Source organism: Neolamprologus brichardi, chromosome 20 (assembly GCF_056152115.1).
Source record: "Neolamprologus brichardi isolate AB-2024 chromosome 20, ASM5615211v1, whole genome shotgun sequence".
NCBI lineage: Eukaryota > Metazoa > Chordata > Actinopteri > Cichliformes > Cichlidae > Neolamprologus > Neolamprologus brichardi.
In genome coordinates this window covers 17944367-17957345 of record NC_142123.1, presented here as the reverse complement: position 1 = coordinate 17957345, position 12979 = coordinate 17944367, and positions in this window count along the sequence as shown.

Below are 12979 nucleotides of genomic sequence, written 5' to 3'. Positions count from 1 at the left end.
TGCTCTTGAGGAAAATAAACATGCCGCTAGTCTATTTCCGCCACCTGCTGGCCCGGAGTGTTATCTGGCAGTAAATATTATTATTCTCCCCAGTATTGTTATAATTAGTGATATTCATCTAAGTGTTAGGACATGTGTGTAAGGTGTACTAGATTAAATATGTTACTTCATCTTTGGAAAGAATAGTGCTCTCTGTTTTTTCTTCCCAGTGTCACTAATTGCTGCTTGTTACTGGTTGTAAGTTGCTATATGAATAATACTGAAATAAATATCTGCAGCTTTGCAGCATGGGGAAAAATTACTTTGAAATCAGTCACATAGTAAACTGAGTGAAGTAGATTTTTCAAGAAATGAATGTATTTGTCATTAACAGGTATTCAGATGTAGCACTTATCACATGCCTTGTCAGCCTACAATAGGACATGACAATGTGTTCATTTAGTGGCACAGTGCTGCTCAAGTCAATGAATTACTGTTGACGTTTGAGGGTTTTTAACGTTATTCTCTTAACTCTGGATTCTTGGATTTCTTCCTCTTGTTGTTGGACCTGACAGAGGCCGACACAGTTGACCTCCTCCTGTCACGGCTGGAATCACATGCTGGCTTAAAAGGTCTGCTCTTCAGTGGTTTTGGTTGTATTTATCTGGAAGGACTTTTTATGTGAACAGCGGCCCCTACAGCTCGAAAATAGCCCCTCTTAATTATGATGTACCTCAAGGCTCAAGTTTGGTTCCAGCCTTGTTTACACTGTATATGTTGCCATTGTGGTCTATTTTTGCATAGTATAACTTATTTATTTCACTATTTTGCAGATGACTTGCAGATGTATCTGCTTTTAAAAACAGGCACAGACTCACTTCAGCTGTTATTATGTTGCCTTGAAGACGTTAAGCTGTGAATGTTGTTTTTAAAAACATTTAAATTAAATGGAAACAAAACAGAAATTGTCATTTTTGCCAACTCCTTTAGTAAACACATTGACTGTGCTCTGGGCCCCTTATCTTCTTATTGTCAGACAAATGTTAAAAAAGAGGGTTTCTTTAAACTGTAGGCAGGTGAGTCCAGTAGTCCAATCTAGCTTTTTCCATCTGAGCCAGCTAGCCAAGATAAGGCCTTAGCTGGAAGGTATGTCTTTATCTTGGTCCACTATTCATCTGTTCATTACTTGCAGACTGGACTAATTCATTGCTCTGCACTTTGGTTTGGACCATGCTTACAATCTCCAGTTGGTCCAAAATGCAGCTGCTTGTCTGCTAACTGGTACAAAACAGAATGAGCACCCCTCCAATTTATCCCATCCTATTTGTTTATAGTAGGAAAGCTTAAATGATGGATCAACTGAAAGTTGTCAGTTTGAATCCAGGGTTCAGAGGCTAAATGAAATGCATTGTGTTAGAGTCTTGTTACAAGCTAGTTGGCCATGATAATCACCTGTGTTACTCTCTGAATGATTCAGCACTGCATAGTTTTTGTTATCCTATTTTAGACAGCGATGGCATCAGCTGCACACTCCACAGAGGCCCAGAGTTCCTGTTAATATCAGAATTATCTGGAAATTAAATTATGTCCTTTGAGATTTTGACATAAGACGGACGATGATATGAAATTGAACATTTAAACCGTTTTAGATCCATTACACTGACAAAGAGCTCTGGTATTCTGGAAACTTTAAATAAAATGTTAGATTTGAAAACACAGCAGCAGAAGGTTTCATAGAAGTTGTTTCATAAGTTATTCTTTTCATTTAATCACAGGATCCACATTAGTCCACACTGTTATCAACAGATACATTCACCCTGGGTGAGGGAGTGTGAGGGAGAACATCAGACAGCTGTCCTGTGCCAGATGTTCTGTTGGCCCACTGAGACATCATTTCAAAAACATCAGGCGGACTGAAGCTCATTGCAGGGATCAAGCAGGACGCTTCACAAGGAGCTGCCTCAGAGGGAAGTCTTTTTCAGACTTCTGCCATGGTCCTGCCCCGGAAGATGAACAAACCTAGCACTTCAAGAACAGTGTGATAGTAACCTTTGCTTTGTGTGATGTTAGAAGTGCTGCACATCATCTGCAGATAAAGCACAGAGAATCTGGACCTTTACATAATGATGTTATATTCAGCCCTGTAGAAAGTTATATGGTTAAAATATACATAAATAACATACTATCAGCAAAGCAATACAAGCAAAGACCTTTGAACTTACATTAGTTTTTTTTAAATTATTATTACTGTAGAACATAAAACAGGAAACAGATTCACAGAATCTACAAAGATGGCAATTGGAAAATGAAATAAAAACAATAACAACAAAAACCCCACAAAGGACAAATAAGATAAGATAAGATAAGATAAGATAAGATAAAACTTTATTAATCCCTCGGGTGGGTTCCTCTGGGAAATTTGTTTTCCAAAAAGCACAGCACCGACAGAAGTTACAGAGTTAAGAATATTATATATATATATATATATATATATTTATATATGTGTATATATATATATATATATACACATATATAAATACAAAGACATATATAGATAAAATATACAAAGGGGATAAATAGAATAAATAGGAATAAAAATAAAAATAAAAATACAAGTGAATTGCACATTTCCAGTATGGAGTCTATTGCACCGCTGATTATTAACAAAAAGTATTGCACAAAGGTATTACACAGTGAAGTGGAGAGGCACTACAGCTTAGTTGTTCCCCCCTCCTTTGTCCTCCCTCTCCCCTCTAGAGAGGAGTTAAACAGTTTGATGGCGTGTGGGACAAAGGAGTTTTTGAGTCTGTTGGTTCTTGTCTTTGGGAGAAGCAACCTGTCACTGAACAGACTCTTCTGGTTGTTTATGGCCGTGTGCAGAGGATGCCCAGCATTGTCCATAATGTCCATCAGTTTTTTTAGTGTCCTTTTCTCTGCCACCGTCACCAGAGTGTCCAGCTTCATGCCGACCACAGAGCCAGCCTTCCTGATCAGTTTCTCCAGCCTGGATGAGTCCTTCTTTGCTGTGCTGCTCCCCCAGCACACCACAGCATAGAACAGTACTCCAGCAACCACCGACTGATAAAACATCCTCAGGAGCTTCCTGCAGATGTTAAAAGACCTCAGCCTCCTGAGGAAGTACAGTCGGCTTTGGGCTTTTTTGTACAGGTGCTCTGTGTTGCATGACCAGTCCAGTTTATTGTCCACCCACAGCCCGAGGTACTTGTACTTGTTGACCACCTCCACCTCCTCCCCCTCTATCTGAACCGGCAGTGGACCTGCTCTGGACCTCCCAAAGTCCACAACCAGTTCCTTAGTCTTTGAGGTGTTGAGTTGCAGGTGGTTTGTGTGACTCCATGCGACAAAGTTCCTCACCAGACTTCTGTACTCCTCTTCCTGATCATCCCAGATACACCCCATGATGGCTGTGTCGTCTGCAAACTTCTGAATGTGGCATAATTCAGAGTTGTAGCAGAAGTCAGAGGTGTACAGGGTGAAGAGAAGAGGGGACAGCATAGCTCCCTGTGGTGCTCCTGTGCTGCTGACCACAGTGTCAGACGTGATGTCCTTCAGCCTGACGTACTGTGGTCTGTCAGTGAGGTAGTCGGAGATCCAAGCGACCAGGCAGGGGTCCACCTCCATCCTGTTCAGTTTCTCCTGGAGCAGATAGGGCCGGATGGTATTAAAGGCACTGGAAAAGTCAAGAAACAGGATCCTGACCGTGCCTTTTCCCCCATCGAGGTGTGAGTGGGCTCTATGCAGGAGGTACAGGATGGCATCGTCCACTCCGACACCCGACTTGTAGGCGAACTGTAGTGGGTCCTGGGCATGTTGTACCTGTGGTCGGAGGAGGTTGAGGAAGAGCCGCTCTAGAGTCTTCATAAGATGTGATGTCAGTGCCACCGGTCGGAAGTAATTCAGCTCATTGGGCCGGTTCCTTTTGGGGACCGGGACGATGCAGGATGTCTTCCATAGGGCGGGCACTCTCCCCAGTCGCAGACTGAGATTGAAGACTCGTTGTAGCGGCTCCCCAAGTTCAGCAGCACATGCCTTTAGCATCCTCGGACACACCTTGTCCGGACCTGCTGCCTTTCTGGGGCGAAGCTTCCTCAGTTGTCTCCTGACCTGATCCACTGTGACACTGGGAGATGATTGGAAGGAGGGGGGGGAAGATGTCCTGCTGCTGAGAGAGGGATTGGAGGAGGGGGGTGTCATCATAGTGTCAGGAAGGGGGGGAAGCGAGGGAGGTAGGAGAGTGGGGAGAGGGCTCTGTAGTAAAGGTGAGGGTGAGGGTGGGGGGTTGTGGGCTGGTCAAACCTGTTGAAGAAGTTGTTGAGTTCGTTTGCCTTCTCCACAGTCCCCCCCACTGTGCTTTTCTTGGTGTTGTGGCCTGTGATGGTTTTCACACCATTCCAGACCTCCCTCATATTGTTCCTCTCCAACTTCTGCTCCACCTTCCTCCTGTAGGTGTCCTTTGCTTCCCTCAGGCAGCGTTTCACCTCCCACTGTGCTGCTTTCATCTCCTCCTTCACTTTGCTCCTGAAAGCCTTCTTCTTCATGTTGAGGACAGCTTTGACTTCCTGTGTTACCCACGGTTTGTTATTAGGGTAACACCGTACCGTCTTAGCAGGGGCGACCGTGTCCACACAAAAGTTGAGGTAGTCTGTAAGACAGTGTGTCGCCCCCTCTATGTCCTCACCATGTGGGCTCAGAAGCACGTCCCAGTCTGTGGTGTCATAACAGTCTCTCAGAGCATCCTCCTTTTCTGGGGTCCATCTCCTGATGGAGCGTGTTGTGATGTGAACATGTTGCATGGTTATGTAGATGGGCATTATGTCATTCTATCAGTCTAAAATGTATGTATATGTATGATAATTACAGTGTTGGTCAAGTTACTTGAAAAAAGTAACCCAAAAGGTAATACTGTTACTTTACTGCTTACTTGTTTTATAAAGTAATTAGTTATTTAGTTACTTTTTAAAAACATGATTTACAAACTGAATAGATCTTTCAGCCCAATTCTACTTTTCCTGCATAATCCATCATATAAAATGTAATCAAATGGAAAAGTCTCTTTTTAAAAATTGTTTTATTAGTTTTAGTCTTCTAACTATGCATCAAGCAAACATTAAATGATATGCAAATTTCTCTGACTGGAAGAAATTTGTTTAACCTATTTTCTGCATATTCCAGGACATAAAATAAAATAGATTTTTTGTGTTTACACTCAGTCTTTCAAATAAATGCAAGTAAAACACAGCAGAAAATAAATAAAATCGAAGACTCAGCGGTCCTGTTGCTCTATTTTCACCTGTATAGCAGGAGTAGGACAGGCGGATGTTTGCCCTGGTGCAGGTGTGCCACAGCCGTCAGTGGAAGAATCTGCGAGTTTCTCTGTGAATTTCACATTCCTGTGGCAGCGTACTCGGTGCTTGCTCGGAAGTTTAGGGGTTTTTTCGCTGTAAAATGTTTTTGTCAATTTTTACGGAATCAAACTCAAAGTAAGGTCAGTACTTCCACGCTTTAAACGCTGCATGGTCATAGCTGGACTGGCCATGGGGCATTGAGCATACCGGGCATTTACCCAGTGGGCCGATTGGGATTTTTTTCCTTTTTTTTTTTCGTAACGGTATAAACACTGAAAGATGGTGGATTGGCCGGATGCTGGGAGATGTGTAAAAATAACTCAATTGTTTGGTGGTGGCTATTGCGGAGCTTCCGCAGATTCAGTAACATTAGCAAGTGGTGGAGGCCAAAAGGTGAGGCAGGAGGAGGAGAGACCCGAGGCAAGAAGTTATGACCCGCAGTCTTTCTGGGTCAGATATAAACCAAATTTAGGTGTAGTTTACTTTCGTTATGCTGACTTTTTACAGTCAGTTACAATAACTCGTACTGCGTACTAGCTAGCATGACGGGTGCTTTGATGTTACTGATAGTGAACTTTATTTTTTCATAAGGTTAATTACTAGAGTTTCCAGCTGTTCCGTAAAACACAGAATCATCTCGTATTCAGAGAAACTATTACACAAAATATTTTGAAAAGGAACACAGTTTGTCCCGTACTTCAGCTATAATGAAAAAAAGACACAAAGCTGGAGTTTTTCTCTGTCGTTACGCTGCACAGCTGCCTCTTCTCCTCTTCTCCTCTCATTCTCTCACCCTCCCTCTCCTGTTGCTACTTCAATCATGAAACTGATCAATGATCAGCTGATCGGCTTTTCTCTCTTGTTTGTTTATCGCCCACTTTGCCCCAGAAAGAAGAAAGCAGCAGATGTCGCGTTAAACAACAGCAGCACGTTTAAGCTTGATAAGCTGTTGTTAGAATTTATTTAATATTAATTTCTAGTATCAGCAGATGTTTGCTGGAGCCACAGCTGTAAAAGCTGCTGGTCATGATATCAGTTTGGATATGTGGTGAGAGGGAAACATGAAGATGAAACCAGGAGATGTCCTTACTGAATCATCACACTGTTACAAAAAACATCTTAAAAAAACGGTAATATTCCGGCAGCTGTGGCGCCAAAATACTACCGTAAAGTAACAGAAAATATCTTTCTCATGAAAATACAGTTAGTTGAGTTTGTTGCGGTAATTTTACATGGGATTCTGCCTTTTCCAAGTGTGTTTAGACATTAAATTAGGAACATTTTAACGTGATAAAACAATGAAATTACCTATAAACAAGGTCAATGAATGTGGCAAAATGAATGATAATACGTAAATGTACAGAAATATACAGTTAACAGTTGGTTTAAATAATAATTGATTGCATGCCCTGGGACAGACTGACAGAGGCGAGACTGCCATATCGCACCATTGGCCCCTCTGGCCATCACCAGTAGGCGAAGAGTCTTGATCACGGACACAAGTGTCTGAGCCGGGGCTCGAACCGGCAATCTTCTGATCATAAGGCGAACTGCCAACTCTTGAGCCATGATCGCCCTAAATAGCAATGATAATAATACTTATGTGATGTAACACAAGCTTATAGGAATCATGTTAGATACTTTTCCATAGCATTACATTTGAATTCAACAGTTCAATCTTTCAAATAACGGACAGATATTTGTGAAATCATGTGAATGTATTTTAACAATCTAAATATGCATATGTAAAGACAGATACATTTAATAATCATGACAAATATGTTTTATTACATTACAGTGATTTAACGTTAATTTACATTTGAAATGTGAAATCACAGTCTATTTACGTAACTTTAATGATATTCTAGAAGAACAGAACAAAACTGTAAAATGCACAGTAAAATACTTTTATATTAGGATTTTTTCCTACAGTACAGCCATACCCGCGACCTTGTGGTTGTTAGTTCACATTCATTGGCCGATGCTTAGCGTCATGTTATTATGTGTCCCAACATCCAATGGCATGTCACATTGTTTTCATGGCCACACCCTCACCCAGGTGCAGAGGCCTATTTCTGTTCAGGAATGTTGTGAATACTTTGAGATTTATATTAATTGCAATTCCTACCTCTACATTTTTTTTAAATATAAAATTGGCACAGTGTGGCCATGCAATGTTTTATATGTTTTTTTGTAGTTTTTATTCCTATTAATTATATTTTCACTTGTTACCTCTGAATTATTGAATCAGACCTAGATGACATGAAATTTTCAGCAAAATTATAATTCAAATACTCCTTTAATTATTGATTATTCTCATTAATTTTCGATCATTTTATATATTTTTCCATAGTATTACATTTGAATTTAACAGATCATTCTCTCACATAACAGATACATATTTGTGAAATTATGATACATTTCTGAATGTATTTTTACAACCTAAATATGTATATGTACAAAAAAATATATTTAAAAAACAAGTAAATTGTGTTTTACTATATTTACAGTGATGTTATGTTATTTTACATTTGACATGTAAAATCACAGTCTACTTATGTAAATTTAATGATATTCTAGAAAGACAGTACAAAACTGTAAAATATACAGTAAGATACTTTGACATTACTATTTTTTGGAACAGTGCAGAGCTGAACAGGTGATGGAGAAACAGGTTTACCTTTTAGGTGACATGGATGAGTTAAAGGGAAGTTATGAACTGTTTCTGAGAGACAAATAACACCAGGACCCTTTTCTATGTAACTGACAGCTGGTAACTGTGCAGGGGCAGGTCTAGCAAAGTTTTGCCAGGGGGCCGGGTAGGGCATTGACAGGGAAAGGGGGGCACAAAGACATACTTTTCTTCCTTATTCTCATTTAAAATGTCTCGCTTTTAACAAATAATTATCTGAATCTTACAACAAACATTTTCATGTGATGTAAAATGTATAGAAATTATTCATTATCATTATTGTACATAGTAATTTTTTTTTCAGGGTCCCATCATAATTTTGTCAGACGTAAGTACTATATATGATGCCAGTATTTACCCACATTTGCTAGATTCTGTATCAGTACTGTGTGTAAAATGCCATCAAAAAGTCAATTAAGTTTTATTCTTTCTCACCTGTCTTTCTGTCTCCTTTCACTTTTTAAAGGTGTTAAAGGTGTTAGAAAAAATATTTTGCCCTACCATGCTGTTTATTGATGTGGTAAATGAAGAGTTTATGAAAATATCTCTAAATTTGTCATTTATAATTTTTAATATTCGGTAATGATCATGTCTCACCTCTAGTCTTCTCTGTCTGTACTGTTTAGAATACCAGAATAGGGAGGATGGTGTAGGTTTAAGTTTATTAGATACATATATACCAACAAGACAGTGTACATCACTGTCACAACAGCGTCTGTTTTCATTCAAAGGCTTTATGGTTTTTCCTATAATATCTGGTGGGCCGGTCAATAGTCAAAATGCCCCGGCCAATTTTTTGTCCCAGTCCAGCCCTGTGCACGGTCATACTCTCTCCCGCACCCGTTATATTATCTGTTGATCTGCACACAGCTGTTGCCATGAACGTCGCACTCACTTACGTCATTATCATGAGACACTCTCGCAAAAAAAAACATGGTTTAGTAATGCAACGTGCTTACGGGAAAGTAACAGTAATCTAATTACCTTTTTTGCAATAGTAATCCCTTACTTTACTCGTTACTTGAAAAAAGTAATCGGATTACAGTAACGTGTTACTTGTAACGTAATGCGTTACTTGTAACGCGTCACTGCCCATCTCTGGATAATTTTCATTATCATCATCATCATATCTTAAGACTTCTTACTTTTGCTCTGGCTCTCAGTCCATCAAGGTCAAGGAACAGCTTCTGAAAAAAATATACTTCAGGTCTTTGCAATAGCTCAGACTGACAGCACAGCACCTTGGGATATCCTGTTAGATCAAGGTTTGTATAGTTCACCAACAATGGCAATTTTCATCACCTGCTTTTCAAGTTTGGCCTCAAATTGCTCTGTGTCCTTATAAAAAACATTTTAAAAAATAGGTTGGCGGTTTTTAGGTAGGGATGGGTATTGATAAGATTTTCACGATTCCGATTCCATTTTCGATTCTGTTTAACGATTCGATTCTTTATCGATTCTCTTATCGATTTTTTTTTTTTTTAAAAAGGAGAACACTAAGGTCAATTAGCTTAGATCTTTGTTTTATATCTTCTCTTTGAACAAGATAGAAATTTAGGAGTAACATGGCCTTACAAACCCAACAGTGAGATCTTAACAGATCCAACCTACGGCTCTTCAATGGGGTGTCCCAGGGTCCCCAGGAAAAAAAATTGTGAATGTAAAATAATAAAATAAATATTCTTCTGTAGCAATGACACAAGAATATCCAATAATGTCCCTGCCTACAATTAAACACATTCACTTACCGAAAATCGGGGGCATCTGCTGTGGCAAATGGGTGCAAGCCTTTGACCACAAACTGAGTCTCTGCTCGGTGACATTCGTCTATCCTGGCCTGAAAGGAGACGCTACCGGTAGACTGCAGCGAGAACTGCCAGCATCTGAGCCAGACTCTGTCTGTCTCATCATGGTCACCTAAATGCACAGTAATGGCAGGTTTTGTAATGAGGCAGATTGCGCTAACATAATATGCACTGTTAGTTGATTATTTACCTGCCGTATTAACGGGAGAGGACGTGCAAACGTTACTGCTGCTGCTGGGCTGAGATTCACGAGTCCGGAGCGGAATTAAAAACACGGCATTTATTTAAGGTTATCGCGCGTTTTGTGAGCAAATGCTTTTGCATATTCGTAGTGTTTCCTCCCTTAAATGAAATATCTACTTTGCAAGTATTGCAAGTTGCCCTGTTGTCATCCGTTCTCGTAAAGTATAACCAAACTTTTTAGCGTTTGAGCCGCCATGTTTCCTGCCAGGTAAATGACGCTCCGCAACGTGGTGACGTCATTCGGGGCGACTGGAATCGATAAGGGAATCGTTTGCAAAAATGGCAAACGATTCCAAGGAATTGAAACAGTGGGAACCGGTTCTCAACAAGAACCGGTTTTCGATACCCATCCCTATTTATAGGTTAGACTTTTTCCCAAATGAATCTGTTACGTCCACTGATCTTTTTTCTTCTCTGCTCTTGTTTGTTTGCAGGTTTGTTGTCACACCTGGATGCACAGCTGGAGTCACTTCCTCTTCATCAGTAGAGGAACCTTAATCCTGTGTTAGTAGGAATTCTGTGGTTAGATCTGAAGTCTATCTATAGCTTTGGTTTTCTTCTTTTTAAGTTACGTGTGAAACACTGAAATTGTGAAAATAAATCACTTTAATGCTGAGCCAGGTTTTGTTCAGTGGTTTGAATTAATGGAATGCTAGAATTAGTACATTTTTTGTTGCATCCTGTGCCTCCTAGACCAGAGGGTTGTAACAGAATCCATCATGCAAGATCGAATCCTGGATCGCATTCCTTGTCATAGCCTGAAACAATGACTTCAGACTAGGAACTGGAAGCTTCTGTGTTCCTCCCTACTAAATGCATGCTCCACTGGTTCCAGTACAGGAAACTGGTCTTTAAATTTGCCCTTCTCTTGTAGGTAGAACAAAGTGGACCACCCCCACTCAGGATAGAGGTAAAGATGTGAGGTTTGCCCTCACAAAACTGTGTCACCATATCTGACACAACTGATTCGCCTATCTCACAACTATGCTTCCTCAGTCAGGACTGTAAAATGTCTTTTATGATGGGACCTGATGTTGTTTGGGAGATAAAGTGTTACTCTAATCTCATCAATACACTTGTTAGATACATTAATTTACTCTCGAGTTTTAGTGATATTTGGTAGATCTCTCATCATCATTACATCATCAGTAATTGACAATTCGCCATCCTGAACATCCTGTTTGTAGAAGGCACACACCTTTTTAAAGATTTTCCTTGAAGTCTTGCAGTGATTGAGGACTTGGCTGATGAAAGCCGTTTCAGACTGCATTTCTTTTTTACTAATTCTTGGCAAGCACATAGAACATTGCCATACATCAAATTCTGGTTCTTGAACATGTTTCTTCTCATATTCTTCTACCTCTTCCTACCATCTAGCGCACACCTTTAGTCCCCACCTAAATAAATAGTGTCACCTTGTGGTGTGGCATGGAATTACAGCACTTTTACCACAGTAAATGATCTGATCATCCCATCCTTCCTCCTTTGATGTCTTGACGTATGCTCAAACATCCAGGTAAGTTCATAATAGTAGTGAAGTAGTGAAGGTTACAAATTATCTTCTTACAGCCTTTAACAGTGGTGTCATTTCTGTGCTGCTAACTCAGTACAGATTTCGATAGAGTTGACCATAATATTTTATTACAGAGATTAGTTGTTAAAGCTACAGAGCTGCAGTGATTTAAATCCTATCTCTGCACATGAGTGATTTGTTGCTTCCATAGCAGTAACTTTTCACAGGATGAGGTCTGCAGTCATTAGCTGAATTTTGGTTTTTCTCTCTCTGCTCCCTGCTGAGGTGACAGAGGCAGAGCAGCCGATGCTTTTCAACTGTTTTCTTTACTATCCATCCATCTTCCTCCACTTTATCCGGGGCTGGGTCGCAGGGGCAGCAGCCTAAGCAGAGAAGCCCAGACCTCCCTCTCCCCAGCCACCTCCTTCAGCTTATCTGGGGGAACACCAAGGCGTTCCCAGGCCAGCCGAGAGATATAATCTCTCCAGCGTGTCCTGGGTCTGCCCCGGGGCCTCCTCCCGGAACACCAACCCCAGGAGGCGCCCAGGAGGCATCCTTGTCAGATGTCCGAACCACCTCAGCTGGCTCCCTTCGATGTGGAGGAGCAGCGGCTCTACTCTGAGCCCCTCCCGGATGGCCGAACTTCTTACCCTATCTCTAAGGGAGAGGCCAGCCACCATTCAGAGGAAGCTAATTTCCGCCGCTTGTATCTGCGATCTCATTCTTTCGGTCACTACCCACAGCTCGTGGCCATAGGTGAGGGTAGGGACGTAGATTGACCGGTAAATTGAGAGCTTCGCTTTTACACTCAGCTCCCTCTTCACCACGACGGACCGGTGCAGCGTCCGCATCACTGCAGCCGCCACACCAATCCGTCTGTCGATCTCTGGCTCCCTTCTCCCATCACTCGCGAACAAGACCCGAGGTACTTGAACTCCTCCACTTGAGGCAGGAACTCGTCCCCGACCTGGAGTGGGCACTCCACCCTTTTCTTTACTATTCAGTTTTAAAGAAAGTACTGATATGTAAAATCTAATGATATGTAACTGACGTATAGATTGGGCTGCAAATTGCACATTACTTCAAAAAATTATTCATACCCCTTGAACTTTTGCACATTTTATCATATTACAACCACAAAGTTGGATGGATTTTATTTGCATTATATGTGGTATACCAATACAAAGTAGCAAGTAATTGTGAAGTGAATTAAAAATGGTGTTTAGAAACTTTTTGCAAATAAAAACTTGAAAAGTGTGATGTATTTATTCATCCCATTTAACTCTGATAACCCTAAATAAAATACAGTGCAACCAATTGTAATGATAACATTTTGAAAATGTTGAGTTACTTCTTTAACACACCACAGTTTATTTTTGGC